At 42.1% G+C, this 25,070-nt stretch overlaps 1 protein-coding gene across 3 annotated transcripts in view; it reads left to right on the forward strand.

The window, feature by feature from the left end:
• Positions 1 to 765: 765 nt before the first annotated feature.
• The window catches only part of LOC129867249 (protein strawberry notch homolog 2-like), a 113,461-nt gene continuing 89,156 nt past the window's right edge, over positions 766 to 25,070 (forward strand). For 2 of the 3 annotated variants that reach the window (XM_055940528.1, XM_055940530.1), the window contains exon 1: positions 766 to 921. The gene's annotated coding sequence lies outside the window, so the exon portion shown is untranslated. Of the gene's footprint in view, positions 922 to 11,794; positions 11,893 to 25,070 lie in introns of all 3 variants that reach the window. The other variant, XM_055940529.1, reaches the window with a different exon arrangement.

The following is a 25,070-nucleotide window of genomic DNA, read 5'->3' on the forward strand; positions in this document are numbered from 1 at the left end:
CAACTTCCCCTTCCCCTACTGTATTTATTTATTTTGCTCCTTTGCACCCCATTATTTCTATTTCTACTTTGCACATTCTTCCACTGCAAATCTACCATTCCAGTGTTTTACTTGCTATATTGTATTTACCTCGCCACCATGGCCTATTTTTGCCTTTACCTCCCTTATCTCACCTCAGTTGCTCACATTGTATATAGATTTATTTTTCTACTGTATTATTGACTGTATGTTTGTTTTACTCCATGTGTAACTCTGTGTCGTTGTATGTGTGGAACTGCTTTGCTTTATCTTGGCCAGGTCGCAATTGTAAATGAGAACTTGTTCTCAACTTGCCTACCTGGTTAAATAAAGGTGGGGGAAAAAATCTTTCCAATGTGTCAAGTAAATATATATATTTTTTCTCGTGATTTAGTTGGGTCTAATTGTGTTCAACCAAATCGGGAGCTCGGACCTCTGTCTTAGAGCTCCGACTTTTCGATCTGAAGATCGGTGACGTCATTATTTGACCTCGTATTTTCACAGTTCCCAGTTGTCTTGAATGCACCATTAAATAGCGACGTCACTGATGCTGAGTTCCTATACTAGTCGGAACTAGGAATCTCGGAAATATACGACTTGCTAACTGGTTTTAGTTATACACGTGCCGCAGTCAACCAATTAGTAATCGGAAAGTTTCCGAGTTTCCAAGTTCCGACTAGCAATTGAACGCTGCAGGAGTATCCCACTGTGTGACACACCGAGTGACGACAACAGAGAAAATATCTCTGCTTGCAAGATGGCGGCGTCTATCAGGAAGTGAAGAAAACAACTGAAAATAATAAGTTGGAGCAAATTCCTTGTTTTGGGCCATTTAAAGCAATAATTCGATTGAAAACATAACTGCGAACGGATCTTGTATTCAGAATAAGAAACACATTCGTGGTAAGTTTAATTTCAGCTTTTCATAAAGCCAAAACACGGCGCGAACGACACTTCGTCAGCTAACCATAGCTATCAATCCCCTGCTCGATCGACTCAAGACTTCTCAAGCAGCTTGAGCAACATAGTTAGCTTGGTAGCCAGGCAAGCTAATAGTCGTCGCACTTCGATAGCACCTATTTGTTTAGCTAGCTAACGTTGGTGAATGTGTAGCTAAGTGGTATTTATCGTTATTTTGAAGTTAATGCTACTGAAAGATTGTTGTCAAATGTCTGTTTTTGTTTTGTAGTTTTCTATCTTCGTTTAGCTATCGTTATGTCTAGCCAGCCGCTAATGCTAGTTAGCTACGCTCAGAGAGCACCTTGGCTTGGCTAGTGGAGCTAGCTATCTCTGCCTTTGTACCAAAGATTTCCCCTAAATATTTTTGTACTTCTTAGTTAGCTAGCCTAGCTATTTCCCGGCATGTAAGGACATGATTTGTCATCAAAGCAATTTTATTTATCGGACTTGCATTTAAAGTTAACCTTAACTATGTTTGCTAGATATCTGGAAAGTATTTGAAATAACCATAGTAGCTAACGTTAGATAGCGAACGTTAAGGCTTGTGTTTACACGAAGTCTATGGTATTGTTGGCTATTACGCTAACCATAAATGTAAAGCCTTTACTTTACTAAAGAACCGCGTTAGGTTTTTTTATTAACAGTGGATAGCTAGGTATTACGTATTTGAGTGATCATCGGTTGAACCTTTAGTTATGTAGTTAACAGAATACACAACAGGTTTTCCACATTGAAAGTATACCTTTTTTTTCATAGTGATATTGATAGCCCTCATATCCCCGCATTCTTTCCTAATCCTTTCTGAATCAGTGGACAGTGTGACCAGCTTTTCTTTTAATGTAAACTTTGGAACACTAATTCACATTACATGTCTCTTTTCATAGCTAGTATTTTTTTTTAGGATGGATACAAAGTAGACAACCATATCCCAATAGAATATAGATGGATAAGGCTCAGATGGAAAAAATACATTTTAGAATTTAATTCAATTTGTTACATGCAAACCGACACAGAATTAGAGAGTTGTGAGGTGCACGATAAGTCACTGACAGTCAAAGGCAAGGCAGCACATATCTTGTTTGGCTGAAAGACCTTTCTATGTGAATGTCGCATGTTTAGGGCCATAGGCACTGGCAGGCCTACGGACTCTAGTCACAATGCAGTTCCAGACCTGTCTGCAGGGGTTTTTCTGGCTCAAAAGGGGGCTTAGGTAATGGGTGTGGTCGGAGCAGCTGAATTTTAGAGGCCCCCATCTTGGCAACATATTGAACATTTGTGGAGCTGAAAGAAAATGTTGCCGTTTTACAGCATATTTCCTGCAATTCTATGCATTTTACTTTGGCTAATGCTGGGGTTCTTTTGCTGTAACATAGTAACAAAATCTGCTAAATTCATTGTTTTGGGGATTTTCAATTCTCCCTGACTGTAGCTTTTATTTGTGATTGTTAGTTCTCAAAGATCATATTATTAAAAAATATATAGATCTCATTATCATCTACATACTCTCTATCTGGTTTTAGTCGTTTAAGTTTATACTGAAAGCATTTTTCCATCCCTAATTTTGATTTAAAAAATGTACACTGTTTGGACTTATGCATACTGAGGAAAAATCCCTGGTCTGTACTTGTGAAGAAGGGAAATGTTGACGCACGCATTGTGCTGAAGCTTTATGTGTGTTATGAGAGGGGAGTGGGGAAGAGCAGGAGGCGATGCATGTGTCATTGTAGCTTGCCTGGATTGTAGATCACTGACAGCTGTGAGGAGGCATTGACCCCTTAAGCTTTAGTCCTGCTTGTCTGAGTATGTGTGCAACTGCAGTGTAACTTTATAGGCCTAGCTGTAGAAATGTTAGCTCTTGTGTCTGCCTGGCGTGATACCACAATTGTTTTTTATCGCTGGCAGTTGAGATTCTCTTGATTCCTTGTAGGCACAAGTAAGGATTATTGCTCACGAAGAAATCAAATGACCGTTCTCTTACAAATCTGTAGCCACTTCACAATTTCTTCCCAGCAGAGTACAATTGCCAGAGTCCCTTTGATGCCTGCAGGCTAGTCAGGGAAAATGCTACAGTTGGCACAGTTTGCCATGGTAGTTTTTCCATGGTCATTTCCCCTAGTGAGGGATGCTATTTGCTGATTGCAAGTTGAAAATGCTGTGTTACCGAGCTTCCTGTTTATCCACCATGGCTGAGGGGAGCGAGATAGAGAAGGGTTAGAAATTCATGACATCAAGGACAATGACCACCTCTCTCGCTCCCCACGGCTACTGGAGCTTAATGGCAACACACAGGCTCTTTAACTATCATGCAGGAATATGCCTACTGAATGAAAACCACAAGCTTCCCCCCTCTCCTTGCTGGCGGCAGTGCACCCCAGAGCTCGATCAATAGACACCTGTTCACTTCGTGACATGAGTTGACATAAAGTCAGGAGTGTAATGAAAATAAAAAACACTACTCCACTGTTATTATTTTGTCACGTCCTGTGAAAAATAGGTGTTGACAAAAGCAAATGGATCTTACATAAATAATAAATGCTAAATGTTGACTTCTTTGTATTGAACATACAAACTAACATTTAGGCTAAGTCTTCCATAGGATGTTGTCCTAGATAATCTTATGTTTATAAGTGTATTACAACCAAAATATCAATGCTCATTAATGTCTTGCTACTAGGCTGAGTGAGTTGATCCACAGCCGTGCTTCCAGTCACTGTGCCTCAGTGTGGGGGTGCCTCTCTACTGCTCCCCCTCCCCTGCGTCAGCAAGTGCACTCCAGCGCTACCCTTTCTGCCAGAGCTCTGAAGGGCACAAGGCTCTGTTGTTGAGCGCAGCAGGGACAGGGAGCAGGGCGTGTGATTTAATGCACCCAAACAGCGCTCTCTTTTTCACAGTCAGCTCACTGCTTCCCCTGACATGGACTTTTTGTGCTGTGCTACCACCACTCTCTCCCCTCAATCCAGAGCTAGTGATAAATCTAATTTATTGCTTCTTGGCTGATTTGGAGCAAGAGTAAAACATGTAGAGTGGAGGAGGAGCAGAGAGAGGTGGGGGGAGTCAGGAATGGGTAATGGGTTTGACTGTTCCCGTCTTTCCTGGAATCTGGCCTTCATTAGCTAGGCTAATGGTTCATGTATTAAACATGAGCCGGTAGAGCCATGGTTCTTGCAGGAAAAAAAGGCATACTGTTCCTACTACACAGTCAGAGGCGACACATATAGCCTTTTATGGTTGGCTATGTCCTATGTGTGTCTCGGCCACATAAGAGCCATTCTGAAGATGATTAAAATGCAGGAGAGAGTGCTCAATGCTGTGCCTTTCAGTAAGCTGAGGAATGTCAACATCCTTCTCTGGAAAGGCAAACATTGTAATTTCAACATGGGACTAATCCAGCAAGGAAATATTAGGGTAATATTAACAACCACATTTAATGGATGAAGATGATTCTGTCATTGTCCAAACTAGCCTAGATTGTGGGTAGTGAAATGTCAGATTTCTATTTGAACACATACCAACCTGCAAATCTGGTACTTATGAAGTAGGCTACCTGGAAATGTATTCATAGCATAAGTAATATGTGTATTCATAAATAACAAAAAGTGTGTTTTGCATGTACTCAGAGCATTCCCACGAGTAACTATAGAAATAGATTATTAGCTGCCATTTCTGATTTTCTTATCAATTATGTGTGTAAAAACTGCAGAGCTGGGCTGTTTCATTAGTAGTTCATTAATGGAGAAAGATTAGACATTGAGGTATTGAGTGTAGTGTTGCTGGTTGAGAGGATGGTATTTATTGTGTGGATGGTTTCAGTCAACTCGTTTGGAAGTATAACCTGGTCCCGGATCTCTATGTGCTTCATCTTTATCCTCTGCGTGACAACGACAGACACTCGGAGTTGTCTTGAGGAGAACTCACCAGACCGATTTGTTTATTTTCTTTTGTTTTGCTTGCCTTGCATGGATAGATTTTGCAATCAACACCTCTGTCTATTCCTCACATCCTCTTCCCAAATCCAAACACACACCTATCACAAAGTTAAGCTCAGCACGTCCTGTGCCAGCCTCCGTTGTTGACAAAACGTGTTTTACTAGCCTGAGTTACAAAACTATGCACCATCATTCATTTTTTTACTTCGTGAATTTTGCAAACATTCAAATCAATTGTGTGTTTGGTGTAGACTTACCTTGGCCTGACGGTTTTTGATAGCCGTGTAATTCTCTCTCGGACAAGGTGAGAATTCCCTGTCAATTAGAGAGACACTGAAGCCCAGCTAGCCTTGCTAGCCTCAAATGGACGATGCTAACAAATGTTTTCAACGCTGCAGGAGCTGTGTTTATTTTGCTTTATTCTGGGACCAAACCTGCGGGCTCTCCTACACAGCAGCCAACGTGAGTAAAACATTTAAACGTGTTAACCCTCGCAGGCTGCCGTCCCCAGATGGCATCCCTAGCCGTGTCCTCAGAGCATGCGCAGACCAGCTGGCGTGTTTACGGACATATTCAATCAATCCCTATCCCAGTCTGCTGTTCCCACATGCTTCAAGAGGGCCACCATTGTTCCTGTTCCCAAGATAGCTAAGGTAACTGAGCTAAACGAATATCGCCCCGTAGCACTCACTTCTGTCATCATGAAGTGCTTTGAGAGCACTTCCTGACACATGGCACCCTACCTGACACCCTAGACCCACTCCAATTTGCTTACCGCCCAAATAGGTCCACAGACGACGCAATCACACTGCACACTGCCCTAACCCATCTGGACAAGAGGAATACCTATGTAAGAATGCTGTTCATCGATTACAGCTCAGCATTCAACACCATAGTACCCTCCAAGCTCGTCATTAAACCCCGCCCTGTGCAACTGGGTCTTGGACTTTCTGACGGGCCGCCCTCATGTGGTCAGGGTAGGAAACATCTCCACCCCCCTGATCCTCAACACTGGGGCCCCACACAGGTATGTTCTCAGCCCTCTCCTGTACTCCCTGTTCACCCAGTACTGCGTGGCCATGCATGCCTCCAACTCAATCATCAAGTTTGCAGACGACACTACAGTGGTAGGCTTGATTACCAACAACAACGAGACGGCCTACAGGGAGGAGGTGAGGGCCCTCGGAGTGTAGTGTCAGGAAAATAACCTCACACTCAACGTCAACAAAACAAAGGAGATGGTCGTGGACTTCAGCAAACAGCAGAGGGAGCACCCCCTATCCACATCGACGGGACAGAAGCGGAGAAGGTGGAACGTTTTAAGTTCCTCGGTGTACACATCACTGACAAACTGAAATGGTCCACCCACACAGACAGCATGGTGAAAAATGCGCAACAGCGCCTCTTTAACCTCAGGAGGCTGAAGAAATTTGGCTTGTCACCAAAAACACTCACAAACTTTTACGGATGCATAATCGAGAGAATCCTGTCGGGCTGTATCACTGCCTGGTACGGCAACTGCTCCGTCCACAACCGTAAGGCTCTCCAGAGGGTGGTGAGGTCTGTACAACGCATCACCGGGGGCAAACTACCTGCCCACCTACACCACCCGATGTCACAGGAAGGCCAAAAAGATCATCAAGGACAACATTCACCCGAGCCACTGCCTGTTCACCCCGCTATCATCCCGAAGGCGAGGTCAGTTGTATCAAAGCTGGGACCGAGAGACTGAAAAACAGCTTCTATCTCAAGGCCATCAGACTGTTAAACAGCCATCACTAACATTGAGTGGCTGCTGCCAACATACAGACTCAATCTCTAGCCACTTTAATAATCAAAAATTGGATGTAATAAATGTATCATTAGTCACTTAAACAATGCCACTTTATATAATGTTTACATACCGTACATTACTCATCTCATATGTATATACTGTACTCTATACCATCTACTGCATCTTGCCTATGCCATTCGGCTATCGCTCATCCATATATTTATATGTACATATTCTTATTCATTCCTTTACACTTGTGTGTATAAGGTAGTTGTTGTGAAATTGTTAGATTACTTGTTAGATATTACTGCACGGTCAGAACTAGAAGCACAAGCATTTCGCTACACTCACATTAACATCTGCTAACCATGTGTATGTGACCAATAAGATTTGATTTGACCTGGAATTATTTTCCAACAGTGTTGTAGGAGGTCCCACATACGCTGAGCACTTGTTGGCTGCTTTTCCTTCACTCTGCTGTCCAACTCATCTCAAACCATCTCATTTGGGTTGAGGTCGGGTGATTGTGGAGGCCAGGTCATCTGATGCAGCACTCCATCACTGTCCTTGGTCAAATAGCCCGTACACAGCCTGGAGGGGTGTTGGGTCATTGTCCTGTTGAAAAACAAATGATAGTCCCACTGAGCGCAAACCAGATGGGATGGCGTATTGCTGCTGAATGCTGTGGTAGCCATGCTGGTTAAGTGGGCCTTGAATTTGAAATTTATCACTGACTGTGTCACCAGCAAAGCACCATCACACCTCCTCCATGCTTCAGTGGGAACCACACATGCGGAGATCATCCGTTCACCTACTCAAATTTGTACTCATCAGACCAGAGAACAGATTTCCACCGGTCTGTCCATTGCTCATGTTTCTTGGCCCAAGCAAGTCTATTCTTATTATTGGTGTCCTTTAGTAGTGGTTTCTTTGCATCAATTTGACCATGAAGGCCTAATTCACACATTTTCCCATGAACAGCTAATGTTGAGATGCTTCAGAGAGTTCAAGTAACAGACACGTTTATTTGGGCTGCAATTTCTGAGGCTGGTAACTCTAATGAACTTATCCTCTGCAGCAGAGGTAATTCTGGGTCTTCCATTCCTGTGGCGGCCTTCATGAGAGCCAGTTTCATCATAGCGCTTGATGGTTTTTGCAACTGCACTTGAAGAAACTTTCAAAGTTCTTGACATTTTCCGGATTGACTGACCTTCATGTCTTAAAGTAATGATGGACTGTTGTTTCTCTTTGCCAATTTGAGCTGTTCTTGCCATAATATGGACTTGGTCTTTTACCAAAGGGGGCCATCTTCTGTATATCACCCCTACCATGTCACAATACAGCTGATTGGCTCAAACGCGTTAAGAAAGAAAGAAAATCCACAAATGTACTTTTAACAAGGCACACCAGTTAATTGAAATGCATTCCAGGTGACTATCCTGAGGCTGGATGAGAGAATGCTAAGAGTGTGCAAAGCTGTCATCAAGGCAAAGGGTGGCTACTGTGAAGTATCTTAAATATAAAATATATTTTGATTTGTTTATCACTTCTTTGGTTTCTACATGATTCCGTGTTATTTTATAGTTTTGATGTCTTCACTATTTTTCTACAATGTATAAAATAGTATAAAAAAATAAAACCCCTGAATGAGTAGGTTTTTCCAAACGTTTGACTGGTACTGTATATTTACAGAAGTAAGACAGATCTTGCATCCGTTGCCTGTTTGAGTGTTTGTTTAATAGCCTACTGATTCTGTGAGCACCTAGCCTAATGCAATGGCAAAATGCCAGAGAAAGCAATTTCGCAGATTATGCTTTTAAAATATCATTTTGCTATGCTGTAATAAAGGCGTACAGATATTTTTGCGTTAGAACAGGCTGGTATTACTTAATGTATTTAGTGTTTACACTGTTCCAAACAGGCAGAAAAATAATATTGTAATCTAACAGCACCTGTTTGTGTCAAACACATGCACGCAGCTCTCGCTCCTATACCATCCTTTTTCTTGATCTCCTTATTGTTATTATTATTATCATCATTATAATAATAAGTAGTGATTAGTAGGCTTTGCCACAGGAGACACTAGAGTGCGATGGAACAAGGATATCCCAGATGGCCAAACCCTCCCCTAACCCAGTAGCTAAGATGGGGAGAAGAAGCCTGCTCATAAAAAAACGCTGCTCTGCCGCCTTAACAAGGCAGGTCCTACAAGCCCTAGTTTCGTCACACCTGGACTACTGTCCAGTCGTGTGGTCAAGTGCCAACCAGAGGGACCTAGAAATGTTTTATTTGGAAGCACGGCTGGCCCTTAAATGTACACATAGAGCTAATGTTGGCTCAAAGTAGAGGAGAGATTGACTTCATCACTACTTATTTTTGTATTAAGTTTTGACATGCTGAATGCACCGAGCTGTCTGTTTTTAAACTATACTGAAGAAAAATATAAACTCAACATGTAAAGGGTTGGTTTCATGAGCTGAAATCAAAGATCCCAGAAATGTTCCATGCTCACAAAAAGCTTATTTCTATAACATTTTGTGCACAAATTTTACATCCCTGTTAGAGTATTTCACCGTTGCCATGATAATCCATCCACCTAACAGGTGTGGCATATTAACATGTCTAGGACGGAACCCCGTTCCGCTAGCGGAACCCCTCACCAATGAAATTGCAGGGCGCCAAATTCAATCAACAGAAATCTCATAATTCAATTTTCTCAAACATAGAAGTACTAGGCACCATTTTAAAGATAAAATTCACGTTAATCCAACCACAGTGTCCGATTTCAAAAAAAAACTTTTCGGCGAAAGCAGAGCATATCATTATGTTAGGTCAGCAACTAGTCACAAAAAGCAGAAATATTGATAAAATGAATCACTAACCTTTGATATTCTTCATCAGATGACACTCCCGGGACAACATGTTACACAATACATGTATGTTCTGTTCGATAAAGTTCATATTTATATCCAAAAACCTCAGTTTACATTTGGCTTTGCCTCCAAAACATCCCGTGAATTTGCACAGAGCCACATCAAATCAAAGAAATACTCATAATAAACATGAATAAAAGATACAAGTTTAATTCACAGATTTAAAGATATACTTCTCCTTAATGTAACCGCTGCGTCAGATTTCAAAATTATTTTGCGGAAAAAGCAAACCATGCAATAATTTGAGTACAGCGCTCAGAGACATACACAACCCAAGAAGATATCCGCCATGTTGGAGTCAACATAAGTCAGAAATGGCATTATAAATATTCACTTACCTTTGCTGATCTTCGTCAGAATGCACTCCCAGGAATCCCAGTGTTTGATTTGTTCCATAAAGTCCATAATTTATGTCCAAATTCCTCCTTTTGTTAGGGCGTTTAGTAAACAAATCGAAACTCACAAGGCGCGGGCAAGTCCAGCGGAAATGTCGGACGAAAATTCCAAAATGTATATTACTGGTTGTAGAAACATATCAAACGATGTATAGAATCAAATTTAGGATGTTTTTATAATAAATGTTCAATAATGTCCCGACCGGAGAATTAATTTGTCTGTAGAAAAGCAATGGAACGAGAGTTAACTTTCTCATGACCGCACATCACGAGCCCGTGGCTGCTGGCAGACCTCTGACTCATTCAGCCCCCCTTCACAGTAGAAGCCTGAAACAATGTCCCAAAGACTGTTGACGTCTAGTGGAAGCCCTAGGAAGTGCAAGATGACCCATATCCCACTGTATATTCAATAGGGGCTGAGTTGAAAAACTACAAACCTCAGATTTCCCATTTCCTGGTTGGATTTTTTATCAGGTTTTTGCCTGCCATATGAATTCTGTTATACTGACAGACATCATTCAAACAATTTTAGAAACGTCCGAGTGTTTTCTATCCAATACTACTAATAATATGCATATATTAGCATTTGGGACTGAGTAGGAGGCAGTTTACTCAGGGCATGCTTTTCATCCAAACATGAACATGCTGCCCCCTATCCATAAGAAGTTAAGAAGCTGATTAAACAGCATGATCATTACACAGGTGCACCTTGTGCTGCGGACAATAAACGGCCACTCTAAAATGTGCCGTTTTGTCACCCGACACAATGCCACAGTTGGCATGCGGACAGCAGAAATGTCCACCCAAGCTGTTACCAGAGAATTTAATTCATATTTCTCTACTATAAGCCGTTGTTTTAGAAAATTTTGCCGAACATCCAACCAGCCTCAGAAAAGCAGAACATGTGTAACCACGCCAGCACAGGACCTCCACATCCAGCTTCTTCACCTGCGGGATCGTCTGCGACCAGCTACCCGGACAGCTGATGAAACAGAGTATTTTTGTCTGTAATAATGCCCTTTTTGTGGGGAGAAACTATTTCTGATTAGCTGGGCATGGCTCCCCAATGGCTCCGCCCCTGCCCTCCCAGGTTCACCCATGGCTGCGCCCCTGCCCAATCATGTGAAATCCATCGATTCGGGGCTAATTCATTTATTTCAATTGACTAATTTCCTTATTTGAACTGTAACTCAGTAAAATCTTTGAAATTGTTGCGTTTATATTTTTGTTCAGTATACTAGTACACAGCTCGGACACCCATGCATACCCCACAAGACATTCCACCAGAGGTCTCTTCACAGTCCCCAAGTCCAGAACAGACTATGGGAGTCGCACAGTACTACATAGAGACATGGCTACATGGAACTCTATTTCACATCAGGTTACTGATGCAAGCAGTAGAATCAGATATAAAAATACACCTTATGGAAAAGCAGGGACTGTGACGAGACATGCACAGACACACTTACATATACAAGTGATAAGACACGTACTCTACACATGAATTTAGTAGATATGCGGTACTAGAGTAGTGGCCTGAGGGCACACAATGTGTTATGAAATATAATGTTATGTAATATTTTATATTGTATTTAACTGCCTTAATGTTGCTGGACCCCAGGAGGAGTAGCAGCTGTGTTGGCAACGGTTAATGAATACAAAATACAAATACGTTTGTCTTTTCACTTTGTAGATAGCTAGAGTGGACAGGTGCTAAGGGGACTGATCTGGTTTCTGTTCTGCCCTCTGGAGCCCGACCTGTGACATTCTCTCTACTTCTCACCCCAGGGCAATCCCTTCTCAAACACACACTGACAGGCACGGAGCTAAACGACACCACAGACGAGACAGTACGTCAAGATTTCTTGGGTAATATTATCTTCAAGGTTTGAAACATTTATTATTATTTTTTTTAATCTGTTTATCTTGCTCTTATCATACATGGGTGAGCTCAACCCGAGGTGGTGTTAAAATGGAGTTGGATGTAATCCTCCTAAGTCAAACACATGAGATCATCTCTTGCGTGTTCATTCCAATTGACCCTGAGAGATCCAGCATTAAGGAGAGGAATCCTAAAGCGATCAGTTCCTCTTTCACCAGGTCAGAGAGACAGGAACCCTTATCACAGACAATAGCAGGGGGAAAACAATGTTTTGGTTGACCATGGAAAACCATGCTGATGGTTTCTTGTTTTAAGGTCACGTGCACAAGTACAGTGAAATGCCTTTTTTGTTTAATTGGGACCTCCTGCCGGTGGGCAACTGACAAACAACATTTATGCCCATTTCTACATGTAAAATCAGTTTGTAAATTACGTCCGGCACTTTTTTATAGATTAACAACATTGTATTTTCTAAGGCCACAACAATGCTTAAACCACATCAGGAAACCACTTTTGAGGGTTGAGAAAAATCGCTTTAGGATTCCTCTGGGTGTAGTTACCCTTTAATGCACCAGCTAGAGACCATTGTTTGGTTAGGTAGGCATCATCTACTTTGTACTTAACATTTTAATTGAGAAGATTTTGGGAAAGCTTTTCCATCTCTACCAGAAGAATGTTATCATTAGCATCATTACTAGACATAGTGTGGACATGATTTCCTACAAAGTTAATTAAAAAAATATATATTTATTGTTGAATTCCGTCTTATGTCTGGATTCCGTGATTCCGTCCGCTTTCTCTGCAATGCAGATTTTATAGGGCCCTAGTCACCCTTCCGCAGCCTCTGTCTACAGCCAAGCCATGTCCCCAGAGCACTCCAAATATCATAGGTGGTGGCTGGCAGTGTTGTAGTACTCGAATCCAGGACTCGGAAACGAGTCCGACTCATCCCAATTTTCATGACTTGTGACTCAACTTGGACTTGAATTTTGGTGACTCGGACTCTCCTTCCCTTGACTTGTATTTGCACTTGGACTGGATAGGCTGCTATGATAAGCAAAATATTAACAGCACTGGTTGCACAGAGAAGCCAGTGTTCTGTTCTATAGCAGTGTGAAGGACGCGCCACAACGGCGCACAGTCGACATCAGCTGTTGAGCTGCGGCAAAGCAAGCGATGTGTAGCAGGCTCCGCTCTGACTTCGCATCGATCATAGGCTGCACATCGCACAAGCGGCTCTTGCTTCCCGGTTACCACCAATCACCAGTCTACTATTTAGCTTTGCTTGGATAAACACAAACTGCTCTTGGAAATGTAAAACAATAGTATTGAATAGTATACTCTCTCCCCTTGAGTATAGAAAAGTAGACTGTCTTTGAATTTGTCTCGTTCAGGCAAGTCTCCCTTTACTTTTCACTCTGCAATAAAAAACCTACACATATCAGTGGGCAATTACAAAAAAGTAGCTGAGAGCCTGTTACAATTATTGCAAATAATAATCTGGTCAATCTGACAGGAGCAATAGCCCATTCCTTCTAGACACCATCCCTTCAAAACATCATTATGGATTTGACATAATTTTTTAACTAAATTTTTAAATATATGTATGAAGGACTTAATTGTTTCATAGGCTATTGCATATTGCAGGCAATTATGACTATTGGACAATAGGAAGAAAATCTTTGCGTTACTTCAATGCTCAAATAAAAATCTTCCCGCCAGCCTGCCACTAGTTGTTGCGGGGCAGATTTCTTCAACCAAATCTGAGCCAAATCAATAGAGGTGCGAATCTAGCTACAGAAGAGCATCAAGCCGGCAATATTAGTAATGACTTTAGCCATAGAGACTTGTGACTTGACCATTGGTGACTCTGAGTCGGACTTGAATCGAACTCTAGGTTTAGTGACTACAACAACACTGGCGACTGGTAACCGAGTCCTCTTAACTCTTGCCTCGGACTCTTTGTCAATCTTCAATGCAAAGTAATAGCGTTCTTTCTGCTAATTTCATTCTCAAAGGTTTTATTGAGTTCAGGTTGTTAGGTTCAATAGATTGTGTAATTGTTAGCTTTTCACTTGCTGTGTGTTATAATCACCACCTGCCGGTGGGCGACTGACAGCCGCCATTTTTCGCCCATTTCTACATGTAAAATTGGTTTGTAAATTACGTCCGGAACTTTGTTCAGGGGTGCTAAGTACTCTCGGCCGGCAGACACTCGACAATCTTACTGGTCTGTCCGTGCCATTAATCACATACAGATCTGGGACCAGGCTATTGTTCTCTCTTTTCTCTGACCTGGTGAAAGAGGAGCTGATCTCTCTAGGACTCCTCCCCCTAATGCTGGATTGCTCAGGGTCAGGCTAGTGTTCTCTCTTCTCTCTGACCTGGTGAAAGAGGAGCTGATCTCTCTAGGACTCCTCCCCCTAATGCTGGATCGCTCAGGCTCAGGCTAGTGTTCTCTCTTCTCTCTGACCTGGTGAAAGAGGAGCTGATCTCTCTAGGACTCCTCCCCCTAATGCTGGATCGCTCAGGGTCAGGCTAGTGTTCTCTCTTCTCTCTGACCTGGTGAAAGAGGAGCTGATCTCTCTAGGACTCCTCCCCCTAATGCTGGATCTCTCAGGGTCAATTGGAATGATCATTCTCAGTAGATCTCATGTTTGATTTAGGAGGATTACCTCTAACTCTTTTTCAACCCCACCTTAGGTTGAGCTCACCTACAGTGCCTCACCTGTTGTCTTACAGCCTGAATTTAAAATGGATGCAATTAAGATTTTTTTGTCACTGGCCTACTTGTAGGCCAAATACCCCATAACGTCAAAGTGGAATTATGTTTTTGGGAATGTTTACAAATGAATGAAAAATGTAAAAGCTGAAATGTGTTGTCTAAGTATTCAACCCATTTGTTATGACAAGCGTAAATAAGTTCAGATGTAAAATGTGTTTAACAAGTCACACAAGTTGCATAGATGCACTCTGTGCAATAATAGCGTTTAATATGATTGTTTAATGACTTCCTCATCTCTGTACCCCACACATACAATTATCTATAAGGTCCCTCAGTCGAGCAGTGCATTTCAAACACAGATCCAACCACAAAGACCAGGGAGGTTTTCCAATGCCTCGTGAACAAGGGCACCTATTGGTACATTTACATTTACATTTAAGTCATTTAGCAGACGCTCTTATCCAGAGCGACTTACAAATTGGTGCATTCACCTTATGACATCCGGTAGATGGGTAAAAAAATACTTAGAATATATCCCTTTGAACATGGTTTTCCAATGCCTCGTGAACAAGGGCACCTATTGGTAGATGGGTAAAAAAAATATGTAGAATATATCCCTTTGAACATGGTGAATTCATTACACTTTGGATAGTGTATCAATACACCCAGTCACTACAAAGATACAGGCGCCCTTCCTAACTCAGTTGCCGGAGTTGAAGGAACCCGTTCAGGGATTTCACCATGAGGCCAATGGTGACTTTAAAACAGTTAGAGTTGAATAGCTGTGATAAGAGAACTGAGGATGGATCAACATTGTAGTTACTCCACAATATTAACCTAATTGACAGAGGGAAAAGAAGGAAGCCTGAACAGAATAAAAATATTCCAAAACATACATCCTATTTACAACAAGACACTAAAGTAATACTGCAAAAAATGTGGGAAAGCAATTCATTTTTTGTCCTGAATACAAAGCGTTATGTTTGGGGCAAATCTAACACATTACGGAGTACCATTCTCTATATGTTGAAGAATAGTGGATGCTTCATCGTTATGGGTATGCTTGTTATCGTTAAGGACTGGGGAGTTTTTTACAATAAAAATAAATGGAGTGGAGCTAAGCACAGGCAAAATGCTAGAGGAAAACCTGGTTGTCTGATTTCCACTAGACACTGAGATGATTTCACCTTTCATCAGGACAATAACCTAAAACATAAGGCCAAATCTACACAAGTTGCTTACCAAGAAGACAGCGAATGTTCCTGGCTGAGTTAGTTTTGACTTAAATCTGCTTGAAAATCTGTGGCACGACATATATGGCTGTCTAGCATTGTTCAGCAACCAGTTTGGTAGAGCTTGAAGCATTTTGAAAAGAATAATGGGCAAATATTTTTCAATACAGTTGTGCAAAGCTGTTAGACTTACCCAGAAAGACTCATGTATTGACTCAGTGGTGTGCATACTTATGTACATTAGATATTTCTGTATTTCATTTTCAATAAATTTGCCAACATTTCAAAAACATGTTTTCACTTTGCCATTATGGGGTATGCATGTAGATAGGTGAGGAAAAAATATTTTTAATCCATTTTTAATTTAGGCTGTAACACAACAAAATGTTCATTAAGTCAAGGGGTATGAATACTTTCTGAAAGCACTATGTAAGATACAAGATCATATTTGGCCTTGTGGTGAAAGCTTCAACAATCCCTCCTTTTTAGAGGATGAATTAGTCGCAGAGAAAAACATTTTTAAAGCTGAAGTCTTGAAGATAATATTACACCAAGAAATCTTAAGATACTGTCCTGTCTGTGGTGACATGTAGCTGCGTGTCTGTGTTTGAGAAGGAAAGGGATCGCCCTGTGGGCCCCAGTAGTGAGAAACAGGTCAGTCTCCAGAGAGAATGGAACAGAAACCAGATCAGTCCCTTTAGCGCCTGGCCACTATAGGAAGCAGCTATCTAGAAAGCAAAAAGCTACTGTTAGGCTAGCACTGGACCTGCAAGATAGGCCAAAATAAAACTGAATATAAAATGGCATACAGAATGCACCGAGTGGTCTGGGGGATGGCGCTTGACTTTGCAGCCACTGTGCAGCATTTAGTCCACCCCCAGCTTTCCCATCTCTTTCAGTAGTTTGTCATTCCAGCCACTCAGACTCTGTCTACAGCCAAGCCAGGTCCTCAGAGCACTTAAAATATCATACACTGCTCCAAAAAATAAAGGAAACACTAAAATAACACATCCTAGATCTGAATGAATGAAATATTCTTAAGTACTTTTTTCTTTGCATAGTTGAATGTGCTGACTACAAAATCACACAAAAATTATCAATGGAAATCAAATGTATCAACCCATGGAGGTCTGGATTTGGAGTCACACTCAAAATTAAAGTGGAAAACCACACTACGGGCTGATCCAACTTTGATGTAATGTCCTTAAAACAAGTCAAAATGAGGCTCAGTAGTGTGTGTGGCCTCCACGTGCCTGTATGACCTCCCTACAACGCCTGGGCATGCTCCTGATGAGGTGGCGGATGGTCTCCTGAGGGATCTCCTCCCAGACCTGGACTAAAGCATCCGCCAACTCCTGGACAGTCTGTGGTGCAACGTGGCGTTGGTGGATGGAGCGAGACATGATGTCCCAGATGTGTTCAATTGGATTCAGGTCTGGGGAACGGGCGGGCCAGTCCATAGCATCAATGCCTTCCTCTTGCAGGAACTCCTGACACACTCCAGCCACATGAGGTCTAGCATGGTTTTGCATTAGGAGGAACCCAGGGCCTACCGCACCAGCATATGGTCTCACAAGGGGTCTGAGGATCTCATCTCGGTACCTAATGGCAGTCAGGCTACCTCTGGCGAGCATGGAGGGCTGTGCGGCCCCCCAAAGAAATTTCACCCAACACCATGACTGACCCACCGCCAAACCAGTCATGCTGGAGGATGTTGCAGGCAGCAGAACGTTCTCCACGGCGTCTCCAGACTCTGTCACGTCTGTCACATGTGCTCAGCGTGAACCTGCTTTCATCTGTGAAGAGCACAGGGCGCCAGTGGCGAATTTGCCAATCTTGGTGTTCTCTGGCAAATGCCAAAACGTCCTGCACGGTGTTGGGCTGTAAGCACAACCCCCACCTGTGGACGTCAGGCCCTCGTACCACCCTCATGGAGTCTGTTTCTGACCTTTTGAGCAGACACATGCACATTTGTTGCCTGCTGGAGGTCATTTTGCAGGGCTCTGGCAATGCTCCTCCTTGCACAAAGGCGGAGGTAGCGGTCCTGCTGCTGGGTTGTTGCCCTCCTACGGCCTCCTCCACGTCTCCTGATGTACTGGCCTGTCTCCTGGTAGCGCCTCCATGCTCTGGACACTACGCTGACAGACACAGCAAACCTTCTTGCCACAGCTCGCATTGATGTGCCATCCTGGATGAGCTGCACTACCTGAGCCACTTGTGTGGGTTGTAGACTCCGTCTCATGCTACCACTAGAGTGAAAGCACCGCCGGCATTCAAAAGTGACCAAAACATCAGCCAGGAAGCATAGGAACTGAGAAGTGGTCTGTGGTCACCACCTGCAGAACCACTCCTTTTATTGGGGGTGTCTTGCTAATTGCCTATAATTTCCACCTGTTGTCTATTCCATTTGCACAACAGCATGTGAAATTTATTGTCAATCGGTGTTGCTTCCTAAGTGGACAGTTTGATTTCACAGAAGTGTGATTGACTTGGAGTTACATTGTGTTGTTTAAGTGTTCCCTGATTCCTGACTGATTCCTCAACTCGTGCATCACCATGTCAAGCTTCAATGCAAAGCAGTAGCTTTATTGCTGATAATTTAATTGTTGAATGTTTTATATAGGTTAGGTGCATACTTGTATTGTATTATTCAGGCTGCTTTCTGTTTCACTTGGAGTATTGCGTTGTCATTTAGGCTGCTTTCTGTTTCACTTGAAGCTGAGCTTGTTGAAGGGAGCGGATAGTACCTTATGCAAAGACAGTTTAAAAGCTTTCAACAGCTTCGCTGTTCTAATATAAGCTAATGCAATCTCTCCTTTCCCCCTGCTTCGGTTTGATGGAAAATGCTATCCTGCTATCTGCTAGTGTGTCCACACAGTAGGCTACTCTGTATCCTGCCCTGACCAATAGTCCAGTCCCCTATGGCTTGGATCAGAATCACCCACTCATTATTAACACCAGCCTATTCAGATTCAGAGTACACTCCAGGGGTTCCTTAGCCGGTAATACAATTGTAGCTGGACAAATTCTCCAGGGCTGCCTTGCTACTGAGGAGAGGGAGAACGCAATTGAGGAGCCTTGGCCTAAGTTACTGTTGATTGCGAAGATGGAGTTATTTTTCAAATAAAACAAAAGTTAGTGCCTCTGGTGAAAAGACTTCAGACTGCGACCATTAATCACTTTTTGCGACCCTTTGATTTGGCCTACTTCTGTGTCTAGCAAGTCTCTCTCTCTGTCTTTATCTCTGTCTGTGTCTCTGTGTCTCTGGGGAGAAAAACAAATGCTCTGGGCGAAAGAAAATTGTTCTGATTGTGTAACATTGTCAATTGCTGGGATAACACAGCTATCGTGTTGTCACAGATGGAGAGAGAATGTTCTAAGCTTTCTGTAGGTATACTATATTTCTCAATTATGAGTTAAATAGCAACTATTTTACAAAGATATTTGATATGGCTTTGAGATGTGTGAAATGTGCTTTGGCCATTGTGAGTGCGTTGGCCTCATTGGACGTAGGCTACAACTGCAATGTTTTTTTGAACATTAAATGTACTGTGAGGGGGTATTATTTTTAAAGTTGGTCTTTATTTTTTATTTTCTACATTGTAGAATAATAGTGAAGACATCAAAACGATGAACTAACATATGGAATCATGTAGTAACCAAACAAGTGTTAAACAAATCAACATTTTTTAAATATTTGAGATTCTTCAAATAGCCACACTTTGCCTTGATGACAGCTTTGCACACTTGGGATTTTCTCAAACAGCTTCACCTGGATTGCTTTTCCAACAGTCTTGAAGGAGTTCCCACATATGCTGAGCACTTATTGGCTGCTTTTCCTTCACTCTGCTGTCCACCTCATACCAAACCATCTCAATTGGTCGGGTGATTGTGGAGGCCAGGTCATCTGATGCAGCACTCCATCACTCTCCTTCTTCGTCAAATATCCCTTAAACAGCCTGGAGGTGTCCCACCAAGCGCAAACCAGGTGGGATGGCGTACCGCTGCGGAATGCTGTGGTAGCCATGCTGGTTAAGTGTGCCTTGAATTCTAAATAAACCACAGACTGTAACCAGCAAAGCACCATCACACCACCACCTCCATGCTTTACGGTGGGAACCACACATGCAGAGATCATCCTTTCACCTACTCTGCATCTCACAAAGCGGTTTTAAACAAAAATCTCAAATTGACAGATTTCCACCAGTCTAATGTCCATTGCTCATGTTTCTTGGCCCAAGCAAGTCTTCTTCTTATCGGTGTCCTTTAGTAGTGGTTTCTTTGCAGCAATTCGACCATGAAGGCCTGATTCACGCAGTCTCCTCTGAACAGTTGATGCTGAGATGTGTCTGTTACTTGAACTCTGAAGCGTTTATTTGGGCTGCAATTTCTGAGGCTGGTAACTCTAATGAACTTGTCCTCTGTAGCAGAGTTAACTCTGGGTCTTTCCTTTCCTGTGGCGGTCTTCATGAGAGCCAGTTTCATCATAGCACTTGGTGGTTTTTGCGACTGCATTTGAAGAAACTTTCAAAGTTGTCTGACCTTCATGTCTTAAAGTAATGATGGACTGTTGTTTCTCTTTGCTTATTTGAGCTGTTCTTGCCATAATATGGACTTAGTCCTATTTGGTAAAACATGATCTTCTGTATACCACCTCTACCTTGTCACAACACAACTGATTGTCTCAAACGCGTTAAGAAGGAAAGCAATTCCACAAATTTAACTTTTAACAAGGCACACCTGTTAATTGAAATGCATTCCGATGACTACCTCATGAAGCTGGTTGAGAGAATGCCAAGAGTGTGCAAAGCTTTTATCAAGGGAAAGGGTGGCTACTTTAAAGAATCTCAAATTTAAAATATATTTTGATTTGTTTAACTCTTATTTGGTTTCTACATGATTCCATATGTGTGTTCATAGTTTTGATGTCTTCACTCTTAGTCTACAATGTAGAAAATAGTAAAAATATAGAAAAACCCTTGAATGAGTCGGTGTCAACTTTTGACTGGTGCGGTATATCATTAGCCTATTGCTGTCATTTGTTCGGTACGGTAGGCAGTAGCCTTTCTTGGTAATTGCTGCAATTTAGCCTGTTCAAACATTTTGGGAAAGTTTAAACCAGTTCGCAGGTGTTTTGTTTCATTCTGTTAAGCAATTTTTTGCGGCCAAATTAAGTTCCAACTGTAATGTTTGGCACAATATAGTATCCTTCTCGTATTTTCCCTATTATCAATGGCTTGACTTACTTTTGAATTTACTGTAATAAAGTTTAAAGACTTTTGTTAAGGTGTAGGTATTAGCCTATTATACCGCAGGCCTATGATACAGATGTAGGATCTTTAATTTGCGTCAGTTTGCTATACCAGGAATATAATCCTGCAGCAACTGGAAATGTGAAATATTATGTGGATAATAATTAATAGACAATCTGTTTCCCTTACATTTTGTACTTATTTTATTGTACTGATCAACAACATTTGCATAGAAGTAGCTTATTTTGTAAAAGTGTGCACTGTCTCTTTAACCAGTAATGACATCATTCATGACGCAGGAGGGGGGTGGCCTGTCAGGAGCCCTACTCACACCTTCAGTTCGCTGAGCAATAGGTAATCTTTGGGAAAGATGTGAGAGAGACAGATTTAAGTGAATGAATAAAGTTTTGGTGACAATCATTTGATCTCAGCCTATTTTGTGTCATGGTTTGCATATTATCACAAACAAAGTACTAGGGTAGTCAATTGATGTTAGCGTTCACTGTCAGCTAGCATAACAAGGAAAGTTGAAAAAGCTGGAAGTTACCGGTATCTTTTTGCATTGTAAAGTGTTCGAGCCTGTATGGACATTGTTTTGCGAACAGTTTGAACGTTTCTACATGCCATGTTTTATTATTCAAGTGTGTCAACTAATGTGCAGCTTGAATGGGGAGCTAACGTGATGCAGCCCAGACTCCTAGCGCAGGCTAAGTGGAGTAGGCACGGTGCGCTCGCACATCGGCTGTGATGATAGACTTGATCCATAAGACACATTTGACAGAAGTACCGAAAGTAGTAACAATTCTAGTACCAAACCGTTTCTTCTTGTTCTATAATTGAAAAAGTACATACGTTTTGGCATACCGTGCAACATTATGCATGAAAGAGAAGCACCAGTTTATATAATCTGAGAGAGGCAGTGGGGGTGTAGAGGGGGAGCTGTTGAAGCCTGGAAGGGGTTCTGGGCTGGTTGAAACACAGAATACGTTTTTTTTCTGGATTAAAACGGGCTGTAGGTGGTGAGTGTGGTAGGACCGTCTGCACGGCTGGATTTGGTTCAGGCCCCGGGTAAGAGAATTTGAGTCCCCCATCTTGGCAGCTCATCATGGAGCTGAGAGAAAATGTTGCAGTTTTAAAGCAAATTTCCTTCTGCTCAAACATAACAAAATCGATGCTCTTGAATTCGTTACTCAGAATTGTTAATAACATACAGTTGAAGTCGTAAGTTTACATACACTTTAGGTTGCTGTCATTAAAACTGGTTTTTTTGACCACTCCACACATTTCTGGTTAACAAACTATAGTTTTGGCAAGTCGGTTAGGACATCTACTGTGTGCATGACACAAATAATTTTTCCAACAATTGTTTACAGACAGATTATTTAATTTATAATTCACTATCACAATTCCAGTGGGTCAGAAGTTTACATGCACTAAGTTGACTGTGCCTTTAAACAGCTTGGAAAATTTCAGAAAATAATGTCATGGCTTTAGAAGCTTCTGATAGGCTAATTGACGTCATTTGAGTCAATTGGAGGTGTACCTGTGGATGTATTTCAAGGCCTACCTTCAAACTCAGTGCCTCTTTGCTTGACATCACGGGAAAATAAAAAAATCTACACAAGGAGCAATTTCCAAATGCCTGAAGGTACCGTGTTCACCTGTCCAAACAATAGTACGCAAGTATAAACACCATGGGACCACTCAGCCGTCATACCGCTGAGGAAGGAGACGCGTTCTGTCTCCTAGAGATGAACTTACTTTGGTGCGAAAAACACAAATCAATTCCAGAACAACAGCAAATGACTTTGTGAAGATGCTGGAGGAAACAGGTACAAAAGTATCTATGTCCACAGTAAAACGAGTCATAAATCGACATAATCTGAAAGGCCGCACAGCAAGGAAGAAGCCACTGCTCCAAAACCGCCATAAAAAAGCCAGACTACGGTTTGCAGCTGCACATGGGGACAAAGATCGTACTTTTTGGAGAAATGTTCTCTGGTCTGATGAAACAAAAATAGAACTGTTTGGCCATAATGACCATTGTTATGTTTGGAGGAAAAAGGGGGAGGCTTGCAAGCCGAAGAACACCATCCCAACCGTGAAGCACGGGATTGGCAGCATCCTGTTGTGGGGGTGCTTTGCTGCAGGAGGGACTGGTGCGTTTCACAACATAGATGGCATCATGAGGATTGAAATTATGTGAATATATTGAAGCAACATCTCAAGACATCAGTCAGGAAGTTAAAGCTTGGTCGCAAATGGGTCTTTCAAATGAACAATGACCCCAAGCATACTTCCAAAGTTGTGGCAAAATGGCTTAAGGACAACAAGGTCAAGGTATTGGAGTGGCCATCACAAAGCCCTGACCTCAATCCTATAGAAAATTTGTGGGCAGAACTGAAAAAGTGTGTGCGAGCAAGGATGCCTATAAACCTGACTCAGTTACACCAGCTCTGTCAGGAGGAACGGGCCAAAATTCACCCAACTTATTGTGGGAAGTTTGTGGAAGGCTAACCGTAACGTTTGACCCAAGTTAAACAATTTAAAGGCAATGCTAAAATACCAATTGAGTGTATGTAAACTTCTGACCCACTGGGAATGTGATGAAAGAAGTAAAAGCTGAAATAAATAATTCTCTCTACTATTATTCTGTCATTTCACATTCTTAAAATAAAGTGGTGATCCTAACTGACCTGAGACAGGGAATTTCTACTATGATTAAATGTTAGGAATTGTGAAAACGGAGTTTAAATGTATTTGGCTAAGGTGTATGTAAACTTCTGACTTCAACTGTATCGGCCCATTATCCTTAATACATATTTTGTCTGATTTTAGTCGTTTAAGTTTACACTAAGCGTTTTTCAATCCAGAAAATGTATTTTGTCTTAGGCGGTCGAAAAAAAGCAGAATATAAACAGTTCTATGCAGAAAAACCCCTGACATTGCTTTCCTTTCCTAATGGTTAGGTGTTCTAGCCCTGGGGGTTAGACTCGGTTTCCCACACAGGAGTCCACAACCCTGTTCCCTGGTTACCCAACCATTATACACTCTCCCTCCAGTTTAAACCACACACAATGGAGCCAGCCTCATTCACCGGCTTGATGCGGTAGTCTGGTCCTGTTGATGATCAGGTGTGTAATAGGAGTCTCTGCTGACGAAGTCCACAGCTGAGCTGGCACAGGCCCACTGTACACATACACTTAGAACTGGGTCAGTTTGTATGAATCGTCTCCGCCAGCCTGCAGGTCCGTTGAGTACATGGTCTAATGCCTCCAGCCGATCCCATTTTGTTCTGCTCTGCCCCATGCTCACTTATTCACACAACGAAAAGGGATTGGTTGGCGTTTGTTTGGGTTTGGGGAGCCAGTCTTTAGCATCAAATCCACAGCATCAGGCAGGGTCAGGCTGGGTGAAAGGCGAGCAGCACTTGACACTACAGTCTGAACACAGTCACCCGGCCAGGCTGACTCTTGATCAGACCGAGAGGCAGGGAGAGCCAGGATGCATCTCTGGAATGATGCTGCTTGTGCTTGAATTATAAAACAGGCGCATTGAAGCGGAATAAACCACCTGACACACAGTTGGCTACAATCATGTTTATGATTAATTTATGTCAGTTTTATGTTGTATTGCAGGACAGAGGGCATGGGTGTTAGCTTACATTTTATTATGAAGGTTTATTGAATGCAGTGTGAGTGAACCATTTTAGAGACTAATCAGAGTGAATCGGGTGTAATCTCAAATGACACCCTAGTTCCAATTTCCCACTACATATATAGGCCGTGAATAGGGTACCAAGAAGAGACCAGATAAGTGGATCCATTTCCTCTTTGATGTTACCTGGCTTTGATCTAGATCTGGTGGATATTGGGGCTCTGGTGTCAGTAAGCCCCACTGTTGGTGGTTCTCATTCTCCCCCTCTCCTTTTCAACACAACAAAAGACTCATTCTGAGTCACTTCCCTGTAATA

The sequence above is a fragment of the Salvelinus fontinalis genome, chromosome 12 (genome assembly GCF_029448725.1).
Source record: "Salvelinus fontinalis isolate EN_2023a chromosome 12, ASM2944872v1, whole genome shotgun sequence".
NCBI lineage: Eukaryota > Metazoa > Chordata > Actinopteri > Salmoniformes > Salmonidae > Salvelinus > Salvelinus fontinalis.